This window comes from Humulus lupulus, chromosome 8 (genome assembly GCF_963169125.1).
Source record: "Humulus lupulus chromosome 8, drHumLupu1.1, whole genome shotgun sequence".
In the NCBI taxonomy this organism is placed as follows: domain Eukaryota; kingdom Viridiplantae; phylum Streptophyta; class Magnoliopsida; order Rosales; family Cannabaceae; genus Humulus; species Humulus lupulus.
The window spans coordinates 138641670-138657169 of record NC_084800.1 but is presented as its reverse complement, the minus strand read 5'-3'; the positions used below and the strand labels follow the sequence as shown (position 1 = coordinate 138657169).

Here is a 15500-nt window from a genome sequence, read left to right as displayed (position 1 = left end):
AGCATCGACACCACTACCCTCTGCTCCACCACGACCTGTGCCACTACCACAACAACATACCCAAGTACCTTCTTGTCCCCTAGAACCACCTTGTATCCAAGGCCATTAGAGCCAAGCTATAAATGGATCTTCTCCTCTCCATTTAAGTGGTTGAAATTTTTTTGTAAGATCAGATTATTCTAAGAGTCATATACGAATTATTCTTCTATTGTTCACTTGCAATTTTCCTTCATATTTCTACAAGTTCCTTTGCGTTCATTAGAATCTAATTAATTCTTTGAATTTTCATCTGTATTTCATTGACAAGTTTTTGCCGTCAACAGTTACCTAGAACTGAACATAAAAACACTTAAATCTTCACATTCTCATATTCAGACGATCCTCTTTCAAACCCAAAAAACCTAGAAAATCACCCATTTTTTGTGCATTATTTCTAATCGAGTCTAGTGCTATTGTTTTGGGCTTAACAAAAACTCATCCTAAACTCAAACAAAACCAAAGTAAGACAATATACTGGAAAATTTCATAAAACTTATTGAAGAATAAGAAGATGAAATTTAAACCAGATATAAAGATATTTACAGTTTGGTTTTTCGGTCGAGGAAATGATTACAGCACCGAAGGTAATAACCTAAATCTTCTGGAAAAGGAGGGAACTTAGAAACTCTTAAAGTATTTTGATAAGAAATAAGAGGAATTTTTTTGAATTCAAAGGTGGTAAGATTAAAGTATAGTTCTCCTATTTACACGTTAACTTCGGGAACCGATCTTGGCCACACTGTTAGATCAGTTCGAGATCCAAGGCCCCGGATTAAATAAACCATGTGGCAGAAAAAAGTTGACAAGACAGTTGTCACAATACTCGAACACTGAACATGCGCCTATTACAGACTGACACGTGTCCCATACTTAAGTGAGTGGATAGCACGTTTTCACATAACAGAAGCCAAAGAACCCCTGCTGTAAGTGTTAGAAGTGACCTCATGCACAAGCAAAAGCTTGGCAAGAAAATATTGTACCCCAAAAATGCGAGTTGAATTACTCAGCACGGGGTACAGCTGGTAGACAAGCGTATGAATAAAGCCTACTTCTAGCTAACTCTAGAGTGAGCAAATCGAGTCAAACTTGATAGCTTACGACAACTAGATAGTCTTCAGATTGTCTTCATGAAACTCTGAATGTGACTTATGTCAAAATTAGTTCTTCGACACCCAGGTCCAAGGAAGTGTTCAGCTCACGAAAGCCTGATCATGACGCACAGTGAAGGATCCCAAAAGACTCAGAGATTCCTTATACGCTCTCATTAATGCTCATATATTATTCTGTATTTATTACCCAATATTTTGGGCATAGAATTAATCGGCATTAATGTTTTATGTAAATGGGATGTTACCCAAAAATATATGTTACCATATTTGCGCATGTTTACCCAAAACTGTCCAGGCACAAAATTTCCTATAAATACAGGGGAGAATAAATAGAAAGGGGGGTCAACATTTTGTAGACTAAGGCAGCATGTTTTAGGAAAACGTTGTGCCATGTGGTACATGAGATGACATAATGTTTTGAACTGATGTACCATGCACAGAAAATGAGAAATCTTTTTCCTGTTTTAAATCTCTACATTCATTCAAAAGTTAATTACAGTATAATCCAAACAAAATCACCTAGCATGCAAAATCAACATAATTCAGTATATTATAAAGCTAAACTTGCAAGATTAAAAGGTATAATTCTTGCACTAACTATGTAAATACATCCTTGTCTTAACTATGTAACTATCCTTACATGATTAAAATGTGAATACATTCTTGCAAAAAAACTATGTAAGAATCCTTGCCTTAACTATATAAGTACACGCCTTAAATTTAATTAGTTTGTTTCTGAATTCTAATTTCAAAAGTTACCCTAGCTTCGGCTCATCCACCCAAGGAGCTTAGCTGCCCATTCATTTAGAGTTTCATTGATTTCCTCGTAGTTATATGTGTTATTCCCACCACACTATAAAAATCAAAATAAAAAATTAAGTTAGAAACTAAATTGAATAGAATTGTAGTCAAACTATTATAAATATAGTTATATTAGTAGTTAGCCATCGGATGGGTGCCCCATGCAAGCAATACTCCTTCATCATCCTTATGATATAAAAGCCACACTCTACCAATGAAGTCTGACCAGGGCATTTGACTATTTTCCACTTGTAAATTTTTTCATTCCTCCCACTCTTTCTCTTAATGTGCGAAGAGACACGATATAAATACATCAATAAGAAGACACACATTATTTGAACTAAGCTATGTCACAAGATTAAGAACCGCAACAAATTTAATCACAACACTATAGCAATCTAATAATCCTTGCAATACTTAATGGATAAATGAATGAATGAATCAAGTGTATATGCACCAGGCCTTCATATGATTATATATATGAATCAAGTGTACTAACTTAAGTATTTTTTTCTTTCTATATATGCAGGTCTTTTATATGATTATATATATATATACATATCACGAAAGGAATAAACCGCTTTAACACTGCCAATAACCCATAGAAAAAATTCAAAACACCTTTTGACAATGACAAAAAAATATCCAATTGAACTCACAAAAGCTGTAAGTGAGAAATAGTCAAACAAACCTATAAAGATCTTCCAAACATCAACATTGCCATACAAATATCACTTCCTGGTGTAGCTAGAGACGAGATGGACTGCTACTTCTAAGACAAGAGAGGCTTCTATGCAGTACTAGTAATTCACCAATTGCTACAAGTGAAATGATATATAGGAAACTAAGCAAAAAAATAAAAACACAATGCCTCTATAATAAATAAAAGAATAAATGAAAGAAACATATACCATTATATAACAATGGTGAAGAAAAAAATTGTTCGGTAAACATTAAGCCTATATTGAAGATAACTATAGAAAAAAATATATATAATAGAAATAAAGAAAGAAAAAGCACTTGAGCTTTTGAATTAAAGTGTAACATTAACATCTATACACTATATTATGTCTCTAAGGCATTTCACTAAATATATGGAGTGAATTTTTTTTATTGTCTTAAACCATATGCATTGCTGTATAAAACTTATTCTTAACTTCATAAAGTTTCAAATTGAAATGAGCAACTCAACTAAAAATCCAATCTCATAATCAAGTTTTCAAGTAAAAACTTAAAGAAATTAATTTTTCAACATATTAGATTAAGTTTGGACTTATGCATCTAGAAATTGAATGACGTCGTAACAAAATGGTACTCACTTTTATTGCACAGCCCCGAAAATCTCAAATGGCAATTGAAAGTCAACAATTTGTTCTCTTTGTGTCCAAGCTGTAAATCATCTAAGCTCTATATAATTGCCATCATTTGCAAGCCACATCTTTACGCATACCCCATTAATCCAATTACCAAAAGTAAAAAAAAAAAAATTCAAGCATTCCCATCTACAGCAAAAAAATTCTCATTGATATATTTGAACTCAATTAAACTTTCTTTTATATATAAATATATATCTATACAAATTTGTACACCAAGGGTATTGAGCATTAATGATATTGATTTATATGCCTAAAAGCAATAATGTCCTATGGCAAAATAATGTTCTGGCAAAGAAATTAAGTACATAGAAAACAAACCTCAGCCCTTAGAAGTCGCATACTGAAAACATTAATTGATTGTCTTTCCATATCTTTGCCACCCATATAGTTACATAATCTTCATTCTTTACAGCCATTTAAATCTCCAAACAAGCCATTTTAGAAAAGTTCACTATGAAAAAAATTTCATAAAGTTTTAGAGATCAAAGTTTCAAAAACTTTCAGAGATATGAGTTTATCATGAGAGTGAGGATTCAATGCTTGTTGGGTCTCGACTTCAACGAAATGGAAGAATGGAATATGCGACTTTGATAGACCCCAGGTGCCGAGAACCTCAATAGTGTTGCTGTCAAATTCACCTCCCTCTACAGAAGGTGTCACCTTCACCCTCGCCTCCGTCTGTAGTAGGCGCTACCGGTGAGAAGCACGGGTGCAGAGGACCCATCCTTGAAGAGAACCCGGCTGCAGTCCTCTTCTTTTACTTCTTCTTTGTGTAGAGAAAAAATGAATCCCTAATCCTAATTAAGACTCAATTCGAATATGACCCATATTTTATTTAAAGCATATAATTTAAAGTATGTATTTCTTTAAAATATAACCCATATTTAAATTTATAGCATATTTTAAATTTAATTTGTTTAAATTGTTTTTAAAGTGTGTATTATAGGTTTTTAATATTCATAGCATATTTTACATTTAATTTGTTTTAAATTAAAAGAAAATAATTTAAATTTATATTATATATGCTATAAATATTAAAAAATAATAATATTAAAATATTAATTTTATTAGTTTTAGAAGAAAATTAATGCTACAACATAAAAATAAGTATCACTAATGAATTTTTATTTTAAAAAATTTTCTTTTACTAAATATATAATAACTAATTTAATTAACAATTAATATTACTAATTATTTAAACAAAACATATTTTTTAACTAATAAGTATATTATGTCGCAAATTATTAATTAATACTTTTTATGAATATAATTATATAATATATACAATTATATTTAAAAATAAAAAAATTAATTAGTACTTGATCTAAAAAAATTGTAATTGATGAGACAACAATTTTCATAAAAATATTGTCATGTGTTAAAAGTAGACATGTTACAACATTCTTACTATAATTGTCATCCCATGTAAGTTTTATTTTGCATGACACGACAGCTCGAGGGCTGCTCTTGTGTTATGTCAATTTTGGACACGAGACGATAATTCTATGAAAATGGTTGTCTCATGTGTGTCATCTGAGTACAGTTTTGTAGTAGTGGTAGAATTCCCTATAAATACATGGGAGAATGAACAGAAAAGGGTATCGACATTTTGTAGACTGAAACTCTGGTAAAATTGTCACAAACAATTTCACGGTGAGAACAAAATAGATTAATAAGACTGATTCATGGACTAGGTGGATTTTAACCACTGAACCACGTAAAAAGTGTGTGAGTGTTCTTGATACTTTTTATTTGTCCAATTACGGTTTAGGAAAAGCCTAATATCTCTATTTTCGGATTTCTTAATTGGTTTTCGGTGAAAAACCACATCAATAGGGTTCTTGATTAGAACACTAACCAGGATTGTGTCTGGAGTTTTAGCTCGAATAATAAAGGTCCAGTCTTTGGGAGAAAGTTGCAAACTCCCTATTTGACTTCTGCACTTTTCGTCAGTATGGTTATGTTCTATTAATCCGAGGCAAAGATGGTGTTGTTGGCTTGGTCTAATCGATGGATCTGGAGGGGGGATGAAGATTTATTTTCAAATGTTTCGTCATTGATTAAGAATTATAAAAGCTCTTCAAGTATTGGCTAGTCACCTTTCCAGTAGTCGTACCCGTACATCTGAGAATGAAAGGAATGAAGGTAAGTGGTAAGTCGACCAACTAATTGTGTGCCTATTTGTTAATTAAGTGATATGCTCAAATATAAACATAAAATTATGCTCGAACATGTCTAATTTTTTATCAAATATGTGATTTCAAGAGATTCTTCAAGAAGCTTCATGTGTTCTATCGGCAAGAAAAAACCTAGTTTTTCTTGAAAAATAAAATAGACATTTTAAGTCCATTTTCTCAGAATAATCACATATAATATCCATACAAACTTACCCTAATCCCATATATTATTTTTCTACCCACCAAACAGTTATTTTCCTATAAAATCCATGCCAAAAACTCATAAATATTAAGAACACAACTATGGTGTTTTTCTACAGTTCTTTAAACAACAAAAAATTGAGTCTCAAGCCTAATTTTTACCATAAATTTCAAGAAAACAAAGGATTGAAGGTCAAAAACTTATTCCAAATTTATTGGTTTTATATGTATTTTTCATTATTTATCTGCAATTTAAGGGCCCATGATGGACACTGTAATGTCAATGAGCCTATAAATAAAGGACTCACTAGAACATTTAGATTCATGTACACTTTTACCTACATAAACTTTATTAAATTGTAAACAAAAATTAGACTTGAGAAACTCAGTTGATTTTAGTTCATCTAATCTTAAGTTTAAGCATTTTATTCAATATAAGTGTCAAGTGGGCGAAGGACATTACCAATTTTTGGGGCCGAACAACTATAAAGTCATGTGTTCTTTTATTATCGTTTAGTTCTCAAATTATCTATCGTTTTCTATTCATATAGTCGTTGCCCATTTCTTTGGTCAAAACTAACAATCATATTATCATTAACGTGCCATGTGATTTGATCTCATCCACAGTTGTGGGACGTTCCCCTTCAACCAGTAACATAGCCTATCTTCCAAATATCATCATCATCATCACATCCTTTGAAAGAAATCTCCAACTAAGAGAGTTTGATGTTGTCCAACTCATTGATCGACCGATCAGTTTTGAGAAGCTCACTAAGTTCACTTTTGTCGACACCTGAATGAAATTAAGGTTCAGATCCTTTACAAATGACTTCTCCATGCCCTATTTATAGGCCGCCTAGAGGGATTAAGATAGAGGAGTTAATTAACTAATATTAACACTTATTTTACAATTAAATGGGGATCATGCATAGGACGTCGATACGTGTCGATGAGATGAGGAGTTGACTGGGTGGAATGGTCCTCTCGATCGTATCTTTTTGGGGAAATGGTATAGTCCCTATATGCTAACAAAAAGTTCAGGGGGACCACGACGATGGTGATACCACCACTCAACTATCCATGCATAGGACAGTGGTATGCCGAAATGTCACAGGTAGGTGAGCGCGATGCCAATGGGCGTATCTTTTGTGGTCCCCAATTCTTTGTAATGTCCATTGGCATGTCTTTTGGGGAGGGTTCATCAAGCCTTATGCAGACTTTACTCATGTATTCAGAGAACCTTCTTGAGAAGTCTTCACTCATGGTTTTTGATTAGCCCCCAATATCCCTCCTCGAGAAGGTGGATACTCGGGCGGTCTTCAACTATGCATATGGGATTACTTACGTGGTGTCAACTTCCGAGAATGGCACACAATATCTGCCGGGTGCTTTTCCATGTGTCTTCTAAGATTTGACGTGTCATTACCCTCCAAGAAATGGACATAACATTTCCCCCCAAGTGTTTGACGCATAGGTGCAGCGGAGAATTCTCACTAGCTTAGAGTGGGATTTTTGAGACACCTTCTCGAGATCTTTCCTTTCCACGGTAAAACACTTGTCACTCTCAGATAGGTCACTATTCTATCGTGGTACTTGCATGGGAGACACATGTCAGTTCTCGAATGGTTGCAGGCTATTAACGATAATTAAATGCGTGGAGATGTGTCACCTGTGGGACGTTCGAATATCTTATTGATGAGAGTCTTGAGGAGGCCCATAAATGCTAGTACTCGAGTGTTCTTGAGACTTTATTCGATTGGGCACCAAATTTTAAATTTTGAATCACCTGTGGGACGTTCGAATATCTTATTGATGAGATTCTTGAGGAGGCCCATAAATGCCAGTAATTGAGTGATCTCGAGACTTTATTCGATTGGGCACCAAATTTTAAATTTTGAATTTGAAGTCAATCATGTATAAAAAGGACCCTTAGAATTGTTTTCCCTTTCACTTCTTCTTCTTCTTCTTCTTCTTCTTCTTCTTCAGTACACAATTTCTCTGTTTCCTCAATTGTTGCTCTCTAATCAGTAGTGAAGCTTTATCGAGGCTAACCTTTCTCACCGTTCAACCTGGATCCCATTTGCTACCTTCATTCCCAAGGAGATACGTGACCCTCCAGCTGACGACTAGTCGCAACCTAGTTTTTGTACTTTCTCTGATGTAACATTTATTTATAGGTCTCCGGGCCTTTGTTTTAACAGAGCATAAACTTTATTTTTCTTACGCTCTTGAGCCTTTATGTATATATATTTGTTAATGTATGTCTATTCATTTTGAGTTTTTTAGTATAACCCTTTCGCGTACATATACTTTTGCTTTCCATGACAAGCTGATTTATTTATTTATAGCTCTTTCGCACACTTATACTTTTAATATCCGCGACAAGATGATTTATTTATTTTTCTTTGGATCCGAGTACACAGGGTATCAACACTGAGGCTTCGTGGTGCAATCATGCTTTCATAGCAATAGTCACTACCAAGCTTATTTGCTTCTATTTAGGCTATTCAACAGCATTATGCTTGCCTTTAGGTTTGGATATATGGGTTGTTAACACTAGGGCTTCAAGATGCACCTAGGCTCCCTAGGCATTCGCAGGTATCGCTATGTCGTATCTAGTCTTTAGGTCAATGTCATTAGTATGTTATCTTAAGTTCTCGCGTATTCATGTTTTGACATTAAGGCCCCAGGATGCGCTTAGGTCTCGTAGTGCGGCTACTTAAGTACTATTAGCTTTGCTAATCCTTTTTCAAACTCTAAGTCACCCCTTTTAGGTTCCTCTTATTTGAGTTGGCTTAAGGGTTTTAAGCTATGTTTGAGTCCGTTGCTTTCGCGTTGACTTCAAGTCCATAGAAGTCGTAGTCACGAGCCTGCAGTGGTTGAGTACCATGTTGAGGGTTGCGTGCCTATTGTTAACACTAAGGCTAATCCTTTTCCCAACTCTAAGGCACCCATTCTAGGTTCCTCTTATCTGAGTTGTGCTTAAGCCTTGCACGCGAGAACCGTTGTTGTCGAGTAACTCAAGCCCTCCTCATCTACCCCCAAGTGATTAGAGATTTGTAATATATGATCACTTGTTTAGGTGATCGAGCAAGTCAAATGCGACGCCTGTTGATTCTGTCAACTTGCACAAAGAAACAAATGAAGAGTTGTTTTATGTTTAAAATCCCAAAGTGGAATCCCACTTGTGAACAGTAAGCTAAAGAAAAGAGAAATAAATGTGGTAATAAATGAAAGAGACAAAGACTTATAGTGGTTCGGCCCAAAAATGATGACCTATGACCACTTTAATGCGTATTATTTACGATGAACTTTGAATCCCCAAGAACAAGTACACTGAGTTTGATCTTATTCTTGGGGTAGCTACAGTAGTGGAGAGTAGGACTCTCCGAAAATGAACAACAACTGACTTGTTTTTTCGACCCTTGTTACATTTTGATTTGCACTATTTATAGCTGCAGAGATGGGAAGAGCTGATGGTGGTAACTTGTTTCCCGATCAGGCTAATTTTCAGTACACATGGATGAAGGCAGGTTTGTAGGAAATACATTTTATAGGATCATAAATATTTTCTTATATGTTTCATATATTAAACAAATTAACATATAAAACAACCTATAAACATGTTTATAATAAATTTCATAATGTAAAACAAATAACAGAGTTTAAGAATTTTACTTTTACGCAGCAGATATTGAAACTCCTTCCTTCACTCTCTCTAACCCTTGTTCCTTTCTGTCACAGAGTAATGACAAGAGAGTAAACTTGATCTTCAAACAACACAGTCGTCCACAATTACCTTTGATCACCTAGACTATGGCGGGCAATTCTAAACACATGAGATGGGAAAATTATAGAGAAGAAGAGAAAGAAGTGGGCGGCCACACTACGTCTTTTGAGTCTAGGTTTTTGCTTTTTCAAAACATAAGATCTCAAAACCTAGACTTAAGTACCTATTTATACCAACATTTTAGGGTTAACTTTATTTAATTAAATAATTAAAATAATAGCTTAAAAATACCCTATATAGCCGAATACTATAGTATTTTCCAAGCCTTGAGATTTTTCTATTTTTAAATTCAAAACATAAAAGTCTTTAAATTCAAATACTATTATTTTCTATAATTATATAATAAAACAAATCACTTATAAATTGATTAATTGAATATAATATAATATATATTATAAACAGATTTCGTCATAAGCGAAATCTTATAAAGTTTTATTAAAAATTTATATACAAATATATAATTATAATTATATTTAAATAATAATTAATTAAATCATTTATTCAAATTAACTAATTATAATTTGAACCTTGATTTAATAATATTTATCAATTTTACACCAATTGTCATAATTAATAAATTTGCCCAAATTTATCTTTTCTTCTCTAAATTCCACATCTTTGTAAAATTGTCCAAAATGGACACAAAACAATTTTGACAATCCTAATTGATAATTAAATCAATTAATCGAGACTATCTATATGATTTAATCAAAGGCATTGTGGGGACTATGGACCCATCAATTCAAGCTCCAATAAGTTACTGTAAAATTATCATTGAATAATTTCACTACCTTATTAATTCCACGTGACTCCACTAAAGACTCGGAATTGCACTCTTGAACTCATAGAACGTGTTATCCCCGTTTCTTCCAAAATGTACGGATCCACACTCTAAGTCCATGGGCCGCCTTCCATGGAGTTAAAACCCAGATCGGGCCCATTAGACGAAGAAAAAATCAATATTGGCAGCCCAAATCTCGGCAAGGCCCAAAGGGAATCCGGGAGTGTAAGTCGGGACCATCACTGGGGCATGCTGTATAAACCCAGGACCGCGTACCGGGATGTCTCCTGAGATGCGATAAAAGAGGTCGCAGCTCCCAAGTCCGAGATTAGGCCGAGATCGTTGTGGATGAACCCGGGTCCTGGTAAACGGACTGGGACCCTGGTAAATGGAGGCGGGTGTTGGTAAACGAACCTGGGTCGGTTGGCCGAGTTTGGCGTGGTAAAGTATCCCCGATACTGACATCATCCCAAGAAGGATGGAGCTATGTTCCCATAAGTAACCTGCAGAGGAGGCTGCCCCGGGAATGTATGTCGTCGCTTCAGAACTGCACTGCCACTACACTAACAGATCTTGTCCCCCGAATCTACCTCATTGCCCATGACACCCAAACTGAAACACCAGTTTTTCGCAAGTCTTATAATGTGATCGTATTTGGGTTGGCCCAATGGGCCTTGGTTAATTTATGTTTTATATTTCAATCCTTTGTATTGAGCCTCGATCAGAGAGCAAATAATATTTACACCCTTATTGGGCTCGGATTAGCCTGGCTCAAGCCCAGTGCACTTATTTGCCTATAAATATGAATAGTGGTGCACTGAGGAGGGGATCCCAGATTTTTCTCTTGTAAGTAATTACTCTGCTAAATCTTTTAGAAGACACCATTGTCAAAAGCGCTCTAAGCTCTAATACAACTGACTTGTGGACTAAGGCTCTTTAACGCCCCAACCACGTAAAAACCTTGCTTGCAAATTCTAAATCCTTTCTTCTTAAGCTCTCTTATCTTTTATAATTCTAGTTTCCGAAAAACTCGGTAAACATTTTAGTGCTTTCATTAAGAGTGTAAGAAAGATTGAGTTGATCTTGAGCATCTGCAACAATGGTGAACACAATACACACCACTTTCAACCCTACTAACCAAGAACAAGGCAATGGAGAGCCATTGCCTAGCCAACCTCTTCCTCAGAGCCAACCTGAGGACACTCCTCATCAGATGTCTAAGCCTGACGAGTCGCGGAACAATGAAGGTGGAGCAGATTATGAAGAAGATTACTATGAGGAAGAGGAGGGAAATAAGGGGGAATACCATGATCTCGAAGTTGAGGGTCTTGCGATCCAAGAAGAAGTAGACCCCAACCAGGAGGACCCGGAGGTGACCAAACTAAGACAATAAGTCTTGGACCAAGAAGCCAAGATTTCCGAACAGAAAGAAGCCACTCAACGTATGTAAGAATCCCTCTAGGCCCTGAAAGTTTTCATAGCCACCCAAGGATTGGCGGTTAGTCCTCCAGTTGTTCCATCTCTGGGAACACAACCGCCTACTCCACAGGCTAGGAATAACGTGTCCAAGAATGCGAGGTCAATTCCTCCCCTGGGACAAGCTCCTGAACAGGGCCGAACTAACCCAGCCAAGGAGAAGGGGAAGGCCAAAGTGGCTAACCCCGAGGGAAAAACAAACCCCTGGAGAAAAATTCCTCCAGTCCAGAAGGTAGGGACCTACCCGCGACCACTCCCTAGGAAAGAGAAGGTGCATTCCGTCCTAGGACAGGACCACCCAATCGATCCGCAAGGGACGTGCTCACGAGGTATCAAGCCCCAGCCTGCCCCAGGGCTGACTGGACGGGAATGGTTTTTTCGCCCAAGCGCCTCCGTGAATAAAGATCATTGAGGATGCCAACATGATGATGAGCCAAACGCCCTTAGCTCAGGGGACGACACGTCCTAGGTAGACCTGCGCGATGGGCTGAATGCTCGAAAGGAGCGGGGCCGTAAGGAAAAGATCTGCCCCGAGGGGGCGATTTGAGAAATAATCTCAACGACAGAAGGCACGAGAAAGTTTCCCTAGATGATGGTACAGCCAGACAGTTCATGGAACAGCTGGCCACCTTAAAAAAAGTCATAGACCGCTTGGTCCGCAAGCAGGAGGGAAGAGACTCCGACTACAAAGAAGAAGAAAAGGAGCCCTGCGCCAAGCACATCCTGGATGTGGTGCTCCCCAAAGGGTTCAAAATTCTAAATCTACCAGCCTACACTGGGAACACCGACCACAGAGATCATCTATTGTGCTACAATCTATTGATGACCGTAGCCCACGTCTGCGACAATGGCAAGTGCCTTTTCTTATTGATTACTCTAGGCGGACCTGCAGAGAAATGGTGGAAGAGACTCAAGCCAGGATCCATCCAATCCTGGTTTGGACTGCAGTCAGCGTTTCGCAAATAGTTTGTGGCCGCCATGAAGATGGACACGCAGATCAGTGCCCTCGCCAACATCAAGTAGCTCCCCACAGAGATGTTGAGGGCCTACATCCAGCGTTTCACCGAGGAAGCCTCCAAAACCAAACGGACGATGGACAGCACTTGGTGGCCCTACAATCTGGAATCTAGGCCGGGTCTCCCCTCTGGGACGACATGCAGCGCAGCAAGGCGGCCACCCTCGAGGAATTCATAAGGAGGGCGCAAGGCTTTATCAACTGGGAGGAGGCCCGAATCCAGGCATTTGGATGGCAGCCGACCCTTCAGCCAAATGACCAAACCTTTCCGGAATACAGAGTGCAATATCCGGCCCAGCAATACTTAACTCCCCCAATAGCGCCGGGATCGACAGCTGCACCTGGAATGACCTTTGCCGCGCCTGCGGTCTATGGCCCTGCATCCTCAGGGTACGCCCCGGCCCAGTATACCCCTTTACCCGGGTACGGAGTGGCACCAGTCGGGTACAGCGCTGCTCCTGGTGGGGCCCAGCCATCCCAGATGGGGGGAACCGAGGCAAGTGTGAATCCTTCCTGGGGAAAGAGATCCGGGAAAGGAAAAAATCAGTCCGAACCTTCTAAGAAAAGCAAGAGGGGTTATGAGCCCCAGTAGTCGGAGTACACCAACCTAGTGGATACCAGAAACCATCCCCCATGTTCAAAGGAGGAAAGAACCCAAGGGATACCATTGGGAGTGTCCACACAACGGAAGAATGTCGGCAGCTGAAGGACAAGATCAAAAATTTGATCAAGCTGGAACATCTCCACCAGTGGGTCAGGATGCCCGTGGGAGAGTCCATGGTCCCCGAGCGCACTTGGAGCATACCCACCTCCACAGGGAGGATACGCAAAGAGCCTGGGAGCACAGGCCCCTCAGGGGGCCCCCGCTGTGCAAGCGCCCAGACCCGGAATGCCCTACCCTGCCGGGACCACGCCCCCGCGAGTAGATAGTAACGTAGCCACGATCTTGGGCGGGCCCCATTTGGGAGAACCGTCCCGAAATGATCAAAAGCACTACCTCAACGAACTTGACCACAACTAAGAGGTATGCGCCTTGGTCCAAGCATGGGCTCAACGCCCAAAGTTGATGAACCTCCCCATCACCTTCACAGAAGATGACCCCTGTAACGTCCATTTCCTGCATCATGACCCTCTGGTCATTAATTCCAAAATAGCCAATAAGATGGTGTCCCAAGTGTTGGTGGACAGCGGAAGCTCCATCAACATCTTGTTCAAACCAGCCTTCGTCACGATTGGCTTAACTGAGGCAGATCTGGCCTCATGCCCTACCCAAATCTATGACTTCAATGGAGACTCAATACTCTCGATGGGGAAAATCCAGTTTCCCGTAACACTAGGGAATGAGATGCAAGGCTCATTCAAATTTTGTACATTCGTGGTGGTGGAATGCCCCACCGCTTACAACATCATTTTCGGTTGGCCCGCATTGGTCGACTTTGGGGCTATCACCTCCATTCTCCATCTCTGCATGAAATTCCCCTACGATAACGGAGGAGTGGGAATAGTCCGCGGAGATTAGAAGAGCACCCAGAAATGTTACAATGTGTCTGCCCGGCCTATTTCCATGGTTCGCGAAGAACCTCTTGAGGAGGAAAATGTCGATCTGGCTCCGCCCCCTACGGCAAGACGGGTTGTCCCAGAAGAAGATGAGATTGACCCAAGGATTGGGGAAGACCACATATTGGAGCCCATCGAGGAAATTGAGGTGGTGTGCATCAATGAGACCGGCCCAACCAAGATAATCCATGTCGGGAAGAACCTAAGTGTGATTGTCCGGCCGCCATCATCACCCGGGTAAAAGAGAACCAGGATGTACTGGCCTGGTCTCACTTGGATATGATCGGGATTGACCGCAATATCATCTGCCATGCCTTAAATATCGACAAGGATGCGACCCTGGTCCGGCAGAAACGAAGACCCCTAGGTGCAGAAAGGGCAGAAGCCCTCAAGCGGGAAGTTGAAATGCTATCCTCAACCAACTTCATCCGAGAAGCTTTGTACCCCGTGTGGTTAGCCAATCCAGTGTTGGTGCCAAAGCCGAATGGGACTTGGAGAATGTGCATCGATTTCATGGACCTCAACAAAGCTTTCCCCAAAGATTGCTTTCCACTCCCTCGGATGATCAAATGGTGGACGCAACATCCGACTATGAAATCTTGAGCTTTATGGATGCCTATTCAGGCTACAACCAGATTTCTATGCATGTAGCAGACTAGGAACATACCAGCTTCCAAACCGACAAGGGGGTGTACTGCTACGTCGTCATGCCCTTTGGGCTCAAAAATGCCGGAGCCACATATCAACGGCTAGTCAACAGAATGTTCCGAGCCCAGTTAGGATGGAACATGGAGGTCTACATCGACAATGTGCTGGTCAAATCCAAGACCTCCAGAGAACATTCTGACGATCTGGCCGAAGCTTTCGTGATCATTCAAAGGTATGGGATGAAGTTGAATCCCAAAAAATACACCTTCAGCGTGGCATTCGGGAAGTTCCTAGGGTTCATAGTAAGCTACTGGGGAATAGAGGCCAATCCAGACAAAATCAAGGAACTGATTGAGATGCCCTCACCACGGAAGCACAAAGATGTTCAGAGCCTGACTGGGCGGATAGCCGCTTTGAGCTGTTTTGTCTCGAAGGCCATGGGCAAGTGCATCCCGTTCTTCAACGTCCTTCGGGGAAGCCAAAGGTTCGAGTGGTCTGCTCAATGCGAAGAGGCTTTACAAAGGCTAAAA

The 15500-nt window shown here is 39.3% G+C and overlaps 1 long non-coding RNA gene across 1 annotated transcript; it reads right to left on the bottom strand.

Moving 5' to 3' along the window:
• Positions 1 to 1596: 1596 nt before the first annotated feature.
• Positions 1597 to 4123, bottom strand: LOC133794333 (uncharacterized). The gene is made up of 2 exons (XR_009875187.1): positions 3644 to 4123; positions 1597 to 2001 (listed from the first exon to the last, which is right to left on the bottom strand). It is a non-coding gene; the product is annotated as an uncharacterized LOC133794333 (long non-coding RNA).
• Positions 4124 to 15500: the final 11377 nt, after the last annotated feature.